The sequence below is a fragment of the Oryctolagus cuniculus genome, chromosome 3, assembly GCF_051225735.1.
Source record: "Oryctolagus cuniculus isolate XC-2025 breed Fujian yellow rabbit chromosome 3, ASM5122573v1, whole genome shotgun sequence".
Lineage (NCBI taxonomy): Eukaryota > Metazoa > Chordata > Mammalia > Lagomorpha > Leporidae > Oryctolagus > Oryctolagus cuniculus.
Genome location: NC_142869.1, coordinates 43,651,251 through 43,665,818, shown reverse-complemented (window position 1 = coordinate 43,665,818; position 14,568 = coordinate 43,651,251).

Below are 14,568 nucleotides of genomic sequence, written 5' to 3'. Positions count from 1 at the left end.
TCAGTCAGTGTTTTCTCCACAATGACTGCCTTTCAGTTAAAATAACTTTTTATTTCTTCTCTTAAAAATATTTATATATTTATTTATTTATTTGAAAGGCAGCATGACACAGAAAGAAGAAACAGAAAGATCTTCTATTTACTCCCCCAAACAGCCAGATCTGGAGCAGGCTGAAGCCAGGAACCATGAACTCCATCCAGGTCTCCCACGTGGGTGACAGGGACTCAAGTCTTTGAGCATCTTCTGCTGTCTCCTCAGGCACATAAGCAGAAAGCTGGATTGGAAATGGAGCAGCCAGTACTCAGCATAGCACTGAGAAATGGGATGCCGGTATTATCCCAAATGGTAACTTAACCTGCTGCTCCACAATGCTGCCCCAAATTTTATTTCCTTAAAACTCCTAAAATTGACCCCATTCCCATTAAACTCAGTCACCTGCTCAGATCTCTTTTGCATTTGTTTAGTTTCCTACTTTCTTTTTGTTTTCATCTTTTCACAGCATCTTTAAAAAAGATTTATTTATTTATTTATTTATGTATCTATTTATTTGGAAGGCAGAGTTACAGAGAGGTAGAGAAAGAGAGAGAGAGGTCCTCCATCTGATGTTTCACTCCCTGGATGGCCACCATGGCTGGAGCTGCACCAATCCGAAGCCAGGAGCCAGTGGCTTCCTCCAGGTCTCCCTCGCAGGTGCAGGGGCCCAAGGACTTGAGCCATCTTCTACTGCTTTCCCAGGCCATAGCAGAGAGCTGGATCAAAAGTGGAGCAGCCAAGACCCAAACTGGCACCCATATGGGATGTCGACACTGCGGGTGGCAGCTTTACCCACTAATCCACAGTGCTGCCCCCAGTATCTTTCTTAATACTCCTATTCCATACAGCATTTTCAATAATATTAGTGTAATCTTAGCCCCAAGTCCCTGGCTGAATGACTTTATAGCTCCACATGTTCTTCAGTTGAGAAGCCAAAATGTGCTGAAAAGACATGAAAAGAGATCCCCTGCAAAAATATTTGGGTTGTGGTTCTAAGGAATACCACATTTTTAATATACTTTGCCTGTTTTTCTTGTTAATGAACAAATACATCAGACAACTCAGCATTTCCACTTGGCTCCAAATTCCAACCCAAAACATGACTGTGCTTGTTGAGAAGACTGTGAGTGATGCTACAGCTTTTGGCCAAAGAAAAGACGCTGTTCCCAGAAGCTGTATCATTGAAACCTGTGCCAGGGAGTTTTTGCTATGATTTAGTTCAAGGTCACACAGAGGTGACAGGTGATGCAGCAATTAATCTAAGAAAACTAAAAGTGAAACAGAAGCCTAGAAAATACATTTCAAAATTGAAAAACAAGGTTGTTGTCCTGGAAAAATAGTATAAATTAATATAAAAAGTTGAATTATGGTACCCTTTCAAGTGTTGTTCTTTGCCTATGCCCTGTGGCTAATGTTACATAACAAAAATACTGATCCTTTCACATTGAGTTTCTCTGTGTGCAGGTCCTCTGGTCACCCACGTTTCATCTCGATTTGGGTCTTGGGAGGCTAGCTGAGATCGCACCACAAGTTGTGGTGCTGAAGGAGGTTAGAGGGGGAGTAGGTATTCTTCCCTGCCTCATTCCTTCATTCGGTGATGCAGTACTAATGTCCTCCACTAGGCAGTCCTCCTTCCACTCTTCTGGTCTTCTCTTCGCTCCAGGAATGCCACTGCCTTCCCTTGTCCCTTTGGACCTATGCTTAGCTAGTATCTTCCCACTGTTGCTGGTCACTGGGTAACTCAAAATTCCTTGCTGGTTTTATTAGGTCTGCCCAAGTCTCTGTAAAAACAAAAAACAAAAAAAAAATAAATAAATAAAAAAAAGAAATCTTTAAAAAAATTGTCTATTTGAAAATCAGAGAGAGAAAGAGATAGAGAGATTTTCCATTCACTGATTAACTCCCTAAATGACTACAACGGCCAGGGCTGGGCCAGACCAAAAGCAGAAACCAGGAGCGTCTTCCAGGTCTGCCATTTGAATGCAGGGGCCCAAGCACTTGGGCCATCTTCTGCTGCTTTTCCAGGTGCATTAGCAGGGAGCTGGATTGGACTGGAGCAGTCAAGACACAAACTGGCAGCTGTATGGAATGCTGGCCTCACAGGCGGCGACTTTATTTGCTAAGCCACAACACTGGCCCCAAAAAACAGATTTTAGTAACATTCTCTGTGATATTTCAGCTCATCTTGCCTTCTATTTTCTGCTGCATTCCTGACTGGCATGTTTTTTCTGGTATTTACATTGAAAAATGATAGATTCACATACAGTTAGAAGTGCATTTGGGATAGACAGTCTTTACAGTCCAGATCAATAGAGTTCAGGTCAACAAAGCCAAATCAATTGCCACTAGGTAATTTCAGACCTAGCTTCATTGAGAGTTTTTAGCCTCGGTTTGAAGATTCAAAACCTCAATTTTATCAATTCAAATGGGGATGAAAGAAACATAGGAAATTATGCAGGGCAGACACACTCATAGGACACTGAGTATACTTCCAAGTCTTTCGTTAACTTGTAGAAGAAAATCTCCAGTATCAGAAATATTAGGCCATCAACCCATAGTTCTCTCTTCTAGTAGATAATGTCATTTAGAGTCTCAAATTATAGATCAGGTGATTATATCATGGTGAGAACTGAGAAACAGAGGCCATTAGTATTTTAAAGGGACTTCCCATGAATTTATGTTGACATATACATTACTTTTACACACTACAGTTATCTGCCTACATTTTTAAAAAGAATTATTTTATTTATTTGAAAGACAGAGAGAGAGGTAGAGCCAGAGAAAGAAAGGTCTTCCATTCTGCTGGTTCACTCCCCAAATGACCGCAACAGCCAGAGCTGAGCTTTTCTGAAGCCAGGAGCCAGGAGCTTCTTCCAGGAATCCCACACAGGTGCAGGGGCCCAAGGATTTGGGCCATGTTCTACAGCTTTCCCACGCCAAAGTGAAGAGCTGGATTGGAAGTGGAGCAGCCAGTACTCGAACTGGCCCCCATATGGGATGCCGGTGCTACAAGCTGGGGCTTTAACCCACTGTGCCACAGCACCAGTTCCAACATTTTTTAAAAAAACAGTATCTACATAGAACATTATATGGTAATGGAAATGAACATATTACAGTAAGACTATGGGTGAATTTCACAAGAATAATGTTTAGTGAAAGTAGATACAGGGACTGGCTCTGTGGTGCAGCAGGTTAAGCCACTATCTTTGGGGCTGGCATCCCATATGGCTGCTGGTTCACAAGTCCCAGTGGCTCCACTTCCAATCTAGCTCCCTACTAATGCTCCTGGGAAAGCACCAGAGGATGGCCCAAGTACTTGGGCCCCTACACACACGTGGGAGACCAAGATGAAACTCCTGACCCCTGGCTTCAGCCTGCCCCAGCCCTGACCATTGTGGCCATTTGGGGAGTGAACCAACAGATAGAATATTTCTCTCTTTCTGTCTCTCTCTCCCTCTCTCTGTAACTCTTTCAAATAAATAAATGACTTTTTATTTTTATTTTAAAAAAAGAATTAACAAAAGAGCCTATATTGGATAATTCTATTTATGCAAGTACAAAACAGGCAAAGCCAATGAATACCAATTAGAAATCAGAATAGTGGTTGTGGTGAGGAGGGAGCCTAAAGCTGGAAGAGAGCCATGAGAGGGGACTCTGGGAGGATGATAAGGCTCTTACTCTAGGGGCAAATTACATAGCTGGGTTAGTTTTTGAAAATGTATTTGTCAGGGCTGGCACTGTGGCATAGCAGATAAAGCCGCCACCTGCAGTGCCGGCGGCATCCCATATGGGCGCCGATTCGAGTCCTGGCTGCTCCACTTCCTATCCAGCTCTCTGCTATGGCCTGGGAAAGCAGTAGAAAATGGCCCAAGTTCTTGGACCCCTGTGCCCAGAAGAAGTTCCTGGCTCCTGGCTTCAGATCAGTGCAGCTCCAGCCATTGTGGCCAATTGGGGAGTGAACCAGCAGATGGAAGGAAGACTTCTCTCTCTCTCTGACTCCCCTTGTCTCTCTGTGTAACTCTGACTTTCAAACAAATAAATAAATCTTAAAAAAAAAAAAAAGAAAATGTATTTGTCTTCACATTTGCAAGAAGGATATACTAACCCCTTCCAAAGGTCTTATCTCCTAACACTATCACACTGGAGATTAGGTTTCAGCTTTCAGCATGAGAATTTTGAGGAAACACAGCAATCAGACAGTAGCATGGATTTTAGGTACAAAGGATTTGACTCAGTAGATTGAGGTTAAATTCCAGAGCACATTTCTATTTACCTACCACCGCCTGATATATCCAAGAGGCAGATAAATAATGAGATTTAAAAAAAAAAAAAAATTAAGACATCAACAAAACTCTCTCTAGAAATAACCCAATATAAGAAATGATTTCTAAGCATTTTATGAATGGGGCCAGAGTGTTATCATCTGGAAGTGTTATGCATCCTCTGGAAGACATTCAAAAAGTATCAGATGCTAATGTAAAATAGATGTGATGTTGGACATTAGTACTTGGGGTTATGTCATGATAGAAGTTTTCAGTGCTGTCAACTAGTACCCTACAGGAGAAGTAGTGTTGGGTGCCAGTTGGTCAGTGGATCTACAGCCTTGTCCAAAAGAGGGTAAGCTCTGGTGCCAAATAAAAGACTGGTATTGGTAATATAATTTTTTACCTTTTTATTAAAGTACAACAAATGTTTTACATTATTTTACACAAAGTAAGGGTTTACACTATTGGGGGAAGACCATAAAGTAAACCCCAGGGCCATTTGAGAAACTCACTTGAGCAACTTCCCACCTGAAGGTCAGCATTTCCCTCAGCCTCTCATGTGGAAAAGGATCTCACTGTGGTCACTTCTGTCCTTGTCTGTAAGTAGTTTGTCTGGATGTTGACTTGTAGAATCAAGCATTCCTATAGGCTACAAATGGTTCCTCCAGCTTGTTGATTAAAAGCAGCCTTTTATGTTAGCAAACTCCTTAGGAAGCTAAGCCCTACCTGGCAACAGTTGCCATGTCAGAGACATTGTTTAAACAGCGTCCAGAAACATCACTAATGAGCATAAAAGAAATCCTGCAATAAAGAATTTCATTCCATTTTGTCTTGACTTTTCTGAAGAAATTATATTTTTTCTCAGTACAATCATACATTTGTTCCTAATAATCATAGTGGTTTATGATTTAGGCATTTGTTTTAGTAGAGTTTGTTTATAATAAGACATATCTTATCACTCAGCTGTCAAATAAAACAGGAAAATCTTCATAGTCTCTCCTTTTGGGGAAGAACTCTGATTTATTATGACTTCATTGAGGTATATTTAATATACAAAAATTTCTGAAATGCTTAGTATGTATCAACAACATTAGAAAATTACACTGTGATTAAAAATGTCCAAATATTCCTTTTGTAACCATTGTATTCATGACAACCAGACATTCAGTAGATTTTCTAGTATAACTGAAAACTCTCTAATCTATAGTAAACATATTTTTCCCCTTTATTTAACTAGAACTGTAGCAAATACAAGGTGCTATTACTCCTCTCCCCAACCATACTACCCCCTGCACCAAAAGAAAATTGTCTTTTATAAGTTGAAGAATTGATGAAATTATTATGTGGGGACTTTTCAATCAACTGTGGTTCCAAATCAAATCACATTGATATAATAAAGACGATTATCTCTTTAAGTGAGCCAAACCTTTCTGATTAGAAGATTGTAATGCTAATCATCTTATAAATGAACTGTCCCTGAGCAACAATGGAGAATGTATAACACTCTCAACCCTTTTTACCTCCCACTCCAGAGGAAACTGAGAGAGCTTTATTTCTTGACAACAAAACCTTGAATTTATCTGGGGTCATTTTGTAGTTTCCTATTTCTGCTATAACAAATTATCTCAGATTTAGTGGCTTAGAAAAACAAAATTCTTATTTTGCAGTTCTGGAGGTCAGAAGTCTAAAGTCAGTTTTACTGGACTGAAGTCAAGCTGTCAACAGACCTGCCTTCTGTAGGCCTCAGGTGAGAATCTATTTCCTGGTCTTTCATTTCAGACTTATTTATTTGAAAGGCAAAGCAACAGAGAGAGAGGGAGAGGGAGAGACACAGAGAAGGACAGAGTCTCCATCCACTGGTTAATTCCCCAAATGACCACAACAGCCAGGTTGAGGCCGAGGAGCCAGGAACTCTATCCAGGTCTCCCACTCAGGTGGCAGAGGCTCAATCACCGGGGCCATTGTCCCAAGTGCCTTCCCAAGCACATTAGCAGGAATGCTGGATAGGAAGTGGAGCAGCCCGGACTCAAACCAGCACTCTAACATGGGATGCCTGTGTCGCAAGTGACAGTTTTAACTCAGTATGCCTCAGGCTGGGTCCTGTTTCCTGATCTCCAGCTTTTAATGATCACCATATTCCTGGGCTTGTGAATTCTTCCTCCATCACCAAACTCATCTTCTAATTCCATTGTCCCATATCCTTTTTCTGCCTTTAACCCTCTTGCTTCTCTCCCATAAGGATACCTGGGGTTATAGTAGCCCACTAAGATAATTTAAAATAATCTTTCTATCTCATTATTCTTAAAGTAGTCACATCACAAGGCCCATTTCGCCATGGAATGTAACATGTTCTCAGGTTTCAAACATTAGGATAGCCATTATTCAGTCTAGTACAAGTAGCTATATCTATAGCTGAAATACTGCACTTACAAGCTTCTCTTCCAAATGCAGTTATAATATTAAATTTTGGCCAATGGTCCATAAACACATGGGCCTTCTGAGATGAATGGTTAAAGGATGTTGATTTAGCCAGAAAACATACTCTTTTTTCTTCTTCCCTTTTATCTCAAACACAAATTTAATGGCTGGTGTTCAGCAGCTATATTGGATCCTAAAGTTGAATCTGTGAAAGTAGTCTATGTCTATGATAGGGAAGCACAAAAAGTTGAATATGCCTGGGCCTTTTCAGAGTCACCGTACTAAACTCTGAACTTACTGTATATAACAGAACAAACTCTTGAGTACATAAGCTACTGTTTATGCCCATCAGCCAAATATAATTCTTGCCTAACTGGCATCAACAACCTGATTCAGCAAATCTACCATGTTTGTTGGTCTGAGGGTATTTGTTGAGAGTCACACTGCTCTATGGGCCTCTGTGTTAATTGGGTTCTCAAGCAAAATTTGGCAAAAGAAGAGAAGTAGATAGTGAGGGAAGCAAGAAGAGGAAGGGAGAAAGAAGGAAGAGGAGGAGGAAGGCCAAGGAGGAGAAGAAATCAGTGTGAATCCTTCAGTTAGGTCTAGCAACAGGTACAGCCTGACTTTAGGCAAAACTGCAATACTGGGACCCAGATTGACCTTGCCACCCTGTGCCTTCATCATCAAGCCAGCACCTCTTATAGTGTCAAGATGGCTGCTACCTTTCCATCTTCCTGAAGCCCCTATAAGAGCTTAGGTTTATTGAGTCTGATTAGGTAAACTGCCTATTTATGAACCAGTCTTGGGAGAAGAGGGTTGGGATAGGTTGATTTTTTTGTTTGCTTTACACCAATCAGGATCTACCCCTCCAGATGGAGTGGTGTCCATCTCACACAAACAACTTGAGGAGGGTATAATAAAATGCCAAAGTAAGTGAATTCAGAGGAAATCTAGGAAATTTAAGATGTCATCATGCCAGTTCCTTTTTTTCTAACTTAAAATTTGTGAGGGAGGGAGAGAGGGGGATGGGGAAGAGTGGGGATGCCCACAGCAGCTCAGGTGGGGCTGGCCAGCTAAGGATTCAACATAGGTTTCTCATGTAGGTGGCAGGAACTCAATTACTTGAGCCATTAGCGCTGCCTCCCAGAGTCTGCCTTGGCAAGAAGCTAGAAACAGGAGGTAGGGATAAGTATCAGACCCAGGATATGTGGGACACAGGAGACTTAAACAGCCTCTTCACTATTAGGCTAAACACCCGTCCCAGCACATTAATTACTTAAAAGACTTCTCCAGGAACCCAGAAATATAATTTGAGTCATCTAATGAGAACAATAGGAGCTTATCTTTGCTTTCATAAGTACAGACCAAGTTGTGTGTGTGTGTGTGTGTATATGTGTGTGTGTGTGTGTGTACCAGTCTAAGGTCTTAAATGTTCACTTCGTGTTTCTTTCATTAGTCTATGTACATCAAATTCACATTCATTTTCACAACCAGCATGCTATGCAGGGTAAGTTCTTTGTTCAATTAAAAAAAACTTTTTTTTTCATTTCTTAATTTTTCAAAAATACAGAACGGAGACATCTATGTGTTCATGACTGAGACAAGTTTTCCAAATTTATTTTAGATCTTTCTTTGGAAGTTAAATACTACTCCCAGAACTAAGCAGTTTATATATAGCCCAAGAGCCCTAATTCCCACTTTACTGCTTTCCTCTGTTCCTCAGAAATAACCAGTACTCTGAAGTTTGTGTGAATCATTGTCATCATTTTTGTGGGCTTTTGTTTATTTGGGTCACATTTTTCTTCATGTGTATATATTCAAATACAAGATATGTTATGTTCAATCAATTAGGTCCCAGCAAGACAATGATGGCACTCACAAAAAGTTAATCACAGGATACTGAAAGAGATGATGGACTGTTTACAGAGGTATGGGCAGTTTCAAAGCACAAAAAAAACATGGTAAAACATCCAGAGAGTAGTAGCAGTGGACAGCCCTTACCACTTTGGAACTTGGACAGATAGAGGAGGGGGAATTCCAGAGCTTTGTATGAGCTGCAGCATTGGGACCTGGCAGGATCTTAGACCCTCAGGAGAGGAATCAGAGGATCTTAGTTGTTATCTAAACCAAAACCTACCAAGGAAACTAAATACCAGGTTCTCTTTCCCCGTTCTCACATCTTCTGTCCATGCCATCCATTGGCCACAACTGTATGGAAGCCAGGGGACGCTGTCCATAAAGGTTACTCTCTGGAACAGAACAGGAAGAAAGGTAGAAAATGGGTCTGGAAAAGCAAATAGATAATCAATATAAATGTTTTGCCATTAATATTTTATTTTTTAGAAAGGCATAAAGAGGGAGAAAAGTAAACAGAAAGATCTCCCGTTGTTGGTCCACTGCCCAAATGCCTGCAACAGTCCAGGCTGGGCCAGGCTGAAGCCAGGAGACTGGAATTCAATTCAAGTCTTTCATGGAGGTGGTAGGAACTCAAGTACGTTGAGCCATCACATGTTCCCTCCTAAGGTGTGCATTATCAGGAAGCTGGAATGGAGGGTGGACCTAGGACTTCAACCTAGACACCCTGATGTGAGGTGTGGGTATCCCAACCATAGCCTAACCTCTATGCCAAATGACCACCCCTCTTTTACCTGTTTTTAAATAACATAAACATTATCAGGTACCCAGGAGTTTAAGATGGCTAAATGAGGAGAAGCTACATTAACTTCAGCCACAGAATGATTTAAAAATAAATAAACAGCCAAACAAAGGAAGGACGATGTTCCAAGGAGATCAAATGAGAGAACAGAAGTGACAGAACAGAGCAGAGACTCCATGGAACAGTGAGGAAAGCAGACAGACATACTGCCTCCTCTACATGCAGCCAGCTGCCAGCTGGGAAATGCCATCTTCCCAAGTCAAGGTAGGAGTAAGTTGCCATACACCATGTCATCAGCAGCTTTAAATGAGAGAGAAGTCCACCATCCCCCACTTACTACTCCAGCCTGGAGAGCTGACTAGGATCTAAGAGATTACTTTACTCTCAAAAAGGAAACCACATTGTTTCCTAAATCTCTAAGCCCCACAAAGTCCCAGAGTCAGTTGGCTGTGTAGAGTCACATAGCCGATCTCTGTTGCACTGTGACCAAAAGCGATCAGAGGCAGAGTCAAGGCAACTTAGAGAATCACGAGTAGACACCACCTGCCCCCTGCAACTATCAGAGCTTTAGACATAAGCCTTGGAGCTGCATTCACTCACTCGGTAGATCCAGGGGGAGTTCCCGTCAACGTCTTGGGGCTAACACCAGCCAAAGTTCATAATAATCCATACTCAGCCTGGGGAAGTTTACTATGCACCTCCTGGTTCATGGTGCTGGGAGCCCCTTGCATAAACCCAGCATCACCCAATCAACCAGCATGCTGTATGAGAACTGTGCCATGCAGAACTGGGATGGTTGATGTTGGAATAATTCACACTCACTTGCAGTATCTGGAGTGCTCTGTCTGAATCACTACTTTAGACAGGTGGCTACCACTATCTCCAACACCTGGCTCCCATTGTGGGAGTATATCCTGCAACACCAGTACTGTAATAATCAGTGCTAATTTCCTAAAACCCATGTGAATCTACTCAAGTGGAATCTAGCAAAGAATTTTCCTGTGTTCCACCTCTCTGGACCCATACCTGCCAGTACAAAACACTTTGTAGTCACCCTGTAGGACTAGAGTAGATTTAAGCTTACATACCCTAGTCCTGGGGCTAGAGATTTTGACATTATAAGCCCCAGTACCAGTTGCACTCTCTCTACAGGACCTGGGGAAAGGCCCATCCACAACACACAGTCCTAGAACCACAGACATGTGAGCCACAAGCCACAGCATCACTCAGGCTTGCCTGTGGGACAAGGAGACAGCCCCCTTTGTGTCCCTCAGCACTTAGAACAAGGTCCTGACTATGATAATCCCTGGTGCAACTAACACAGAATACACACCCTAGAAAGTCCACGTTCACCTCAAAGTCACACTTCTGCTCCTATGAATTGCTGCAGACTAGACCACTGTGCCTCTTATAGACACAGCTGACACTGATTAAAGCCATAGAAATTCCTTTGACACCTCTGGATTCAACTAGAACCAAAGCCAAAGCAACAAGCTAAGCGATACTTTGTGTTTCAACTAAACCATAAACTGTTTTCCAGTAAAACTTACTCCATGTAGGAGAAAGGACTAATATACCAGATAAGCATATGTCAACATAGAGACATAGGAAACATTAAGAAGCAAGTTAGCATGACACATCTAGAAGAACAAAATAATTGGGGCTGACATTGTGGCATAGCTGGTAAAGTGACTGCTTAACTGCCATACCATATGAACAATGGCTTATATCCTGGCTGCTCCATTTCCAATTCAGCTCCCCACTAATGGCCTGGTAAAAGCAGCAGATGATGACCCAAATATTTGGGCGCCTGCCACCCATATGGGAGATGCAGATGAAGCTTCTGGCTCCTGGCATCAATCTGACCCAGTGCTGGCTGTTCTGGCCATCTGTAGAGTGAACCAGCAGAAAGAAGATCTCGCTATGTGTCTGTGTGTCTCTCCCTCTCTAATGCTGACTTTCAAATAAATAAATAAATCTTTGATTTGAAAAAAAAAAGGAAAAACAGTTATTCAGAAATAGACCCTGATGTGAAGGAAATATATAAAATGCAAGAAATGGAATTCAAAATAATGATTGTAAGGAAACTCAGTGTGATGCAAGAGAAGATAGATTGCTTAAAGAAATGAGGAAATCAATAGGGTACAGAATAAAAATTCACTAAGGAGATAGAAATCATTAAGAACCAAATAGAGGCCGGCGCCGTGGCTCACTAGGCTAATCCTCCGCCTTGCGGCGCCGGCACACCGGCTTCTAGTCCCGGTCGGGGTGCCAGATTCTGTCCCGGTTGCCCCTCTTCCAGGCCAGCTGCCTGCTGTGGCCAGGGAGTGCAGTGGAGGATGGCCCAGGTGCTTGGGCCCTGCACCCCATGGGAGACCAGGATAAGTACCTGGCTCCTGCCATCGGATCAGCGCGGTGCGCCGGCCGCAGCGTGCCGGCTGCGGCGGCCATTGGAGGGTGAACCAACGGCAAAAGGAAGACCTTTCTCTCTGTCTCTCTCTCTCACTGTCCACTCTGCCTGTCAAAAAAAAAAAAAGAACCAAATAGAGATGTTGGAAACAAAAGCTTCAATCAATGAAATAAAACAACATGATTGAGAGCTTTAGCAGCAGAGTAGACCAAGTGGAGGAAAGAATGTCTGATTTGGAGGACAAGACTTTAAAATAACTTAATCAGATATAAATAAAAAGAATGAAAATAATGAAGTCTATGTGAAATATAATTGGATACCATTAAGCATCCTAATATTCATATTATGGAATTCCTGAAGGAGAAGAGAAGGAAAAAGGCACTGAGTACCTAAAAAATGAAATAATAGTTGAAAACTTCCCAAGTCTTGAAGAGATATGAACATCCAGATACAAGAAGTTCAAAGGACACAAGCAAACACAAGCAAAAAAGAGCTTCTCCGAGGCATACTGTAGTTAAGTTGTCAAAGTTAAGGATTAGGAGAGAATCCTAAAAATGGTAAGAGAAAAGTTTCATTATGTATCAAGGAAAATCAATTAGACAAAACAGCGGACTTCACAGCAGAAACCATATAGGTCAGAAGAGAATGGTATGATATATTCAAGGTATTAAAAGAAAAATAGTTAAAACCAAGAATATTATATCCTTTAGAAGTAAAGGAGAAATAAGGTATTTCCCAGATAAGCAAAAATGGAGAGGATCTACCACCACCAGACCAGCCTTATAAGAATTTATTTATTTATTTATTTATTTATTTTTTTGACAGGCAGTTTAGACAGTGAGAGAGAGAGAGACAGAGAGAAAGGTCTTCCTTCCATTGGTTCACCCCCCAAATGGCTGCTACGGCCAGCGCACTGTGCCAATCTGAAGCCAGGAGCCACGTGCTTCCTCCTGGTCTCCCATGCAGGTGCAGGGCCCAAGTCCTTGGGCCATTCTCCACTGCCTTCCCGGGCCACAGCAGAGAGTAGGACTGGAAGAGGAGCAACCGGGACAGAATCCGACACCCCAACGAGGACTAGAACCCGGGGTGCTGGTGCTGCAGGCAGAGGATTAGCCAAGTGAGCCACGGTGCCGGCCTAGCCTTATAAGAATTTCTGAAAGGAGTCCTACATTAGAACAGACATCATGAAAACACATGACACTACCAATTCACTAACAGAGCAGGTAGAATCAGTAACCAATCAACAAAATGACAGGTGTTAGTTCTTATCTATTGATACTAACCTTGAATGTAAATATATTAATTTCCCTAACCAAAAGATTTAGTTTGGCTGAGAGGATAAAATCAAAGATACCACTATATTCTGCCTATTATTAAAAATTCACTTCATTAATAGAGATACATAGATGAAAGTAAAGACTGGAAAAAATATACCAGATAAATTGAAACCAAAACTGAGCAGGAGTAGCTAAATTCATATAAGATAAACCCACCTTTATATTAAACACTATAAAAAGAGACAAGGACATTATATATTCATAAAAATTGATTCAGCAAGAAGATACAGCATTCATAAATGTATACATGCCCAACACAAGACCACCTATATATATAAAGTAAATACTACTAGAACTAAAGGAGAGAGAGAGGCCGGCGCCACGGCTCAATAGGCTAATCCTCCGCCTTGCAGCGCTGGCACACCGGGTTCTAGTCCTGGTCGGGGCGCCGGATTTTGTCCGGGTTGCCCCTCTTCCAGGCCAGCTGTCTGCTGTGGCCAGGGAGTGCAGTGGAGGATGGCCCAAGTCCTTGGGCCCTGCACCCCATGGGAGACCAGGATAAGCACCTGGCTCCTGGTTTCGGATCAGTGCGGTGCGCCGGCTGCAGCATGCCAGCCACGGCGGCCATTGGAGGGTGAACCAACGGCAATGGAAGACCTTTCTCCCTGTCTCTCTCTCACTGTCCACTCTGCCTGTCAAAAAAAAAAAAAAAAAAAAAAAAAGGAGAGATAGATACCAATGTAGTAATAGTGGTGGACTTCAACCCCGCAGCACAATGGACAGATCATTAATACAGAAAATCAACACAAAGATATATTGGAGTTGAACCATATTCTATTGAGCAAATGGATCTAACAGACATTTACAGAACCTGTCCACCTACAGCTACAGAATACATATTTTTTTTTATCATAACAGGCAACATTCTTTAGGACAGACCATCTATTAGGCCACAAATCAGGGCTCAGTAAATTTATAAAGATTGAAATCATGTCTTATATGTTCTCAGACCACAAAGGAATAAAACTAGAGATCAACAGCAAGAAGAACAATACAACATTTACAAATGCATCAAAATTAAACAGCATGGTACTGAACGACCAATGGTTCATTGAAGAAATTAAAAAATAAATAAATAAAACACTTTCTTAAAATAAATTAAAATTAAAATACAACAATTTAAACCTGTGGGATACAGAAAAAGCAATATTAAGGGAGAGGTTTATAACATTAAGTGCTTATATTAAAAAGAGAAAAGATATGCTGGTTTCTCTTCAGATTGTATAAATCTTTCACCTTGTACTAAAAAAGAGAAAAGCCTGAAATAAATAACTAAATGGTCCACCTAGAGGACTTAGAAAAACAGGAAAAAACCGAACCCCTAATTATCAGGAGGTGAAAAATAATAAGGACCAGAGCAGAAATAAGTGAAATTGAAACTAAAAACAACAATGACAAAACCCACAAAAGATCAACAAAACAAAAAGCTGGTTTTTTTCAGAAGATGAA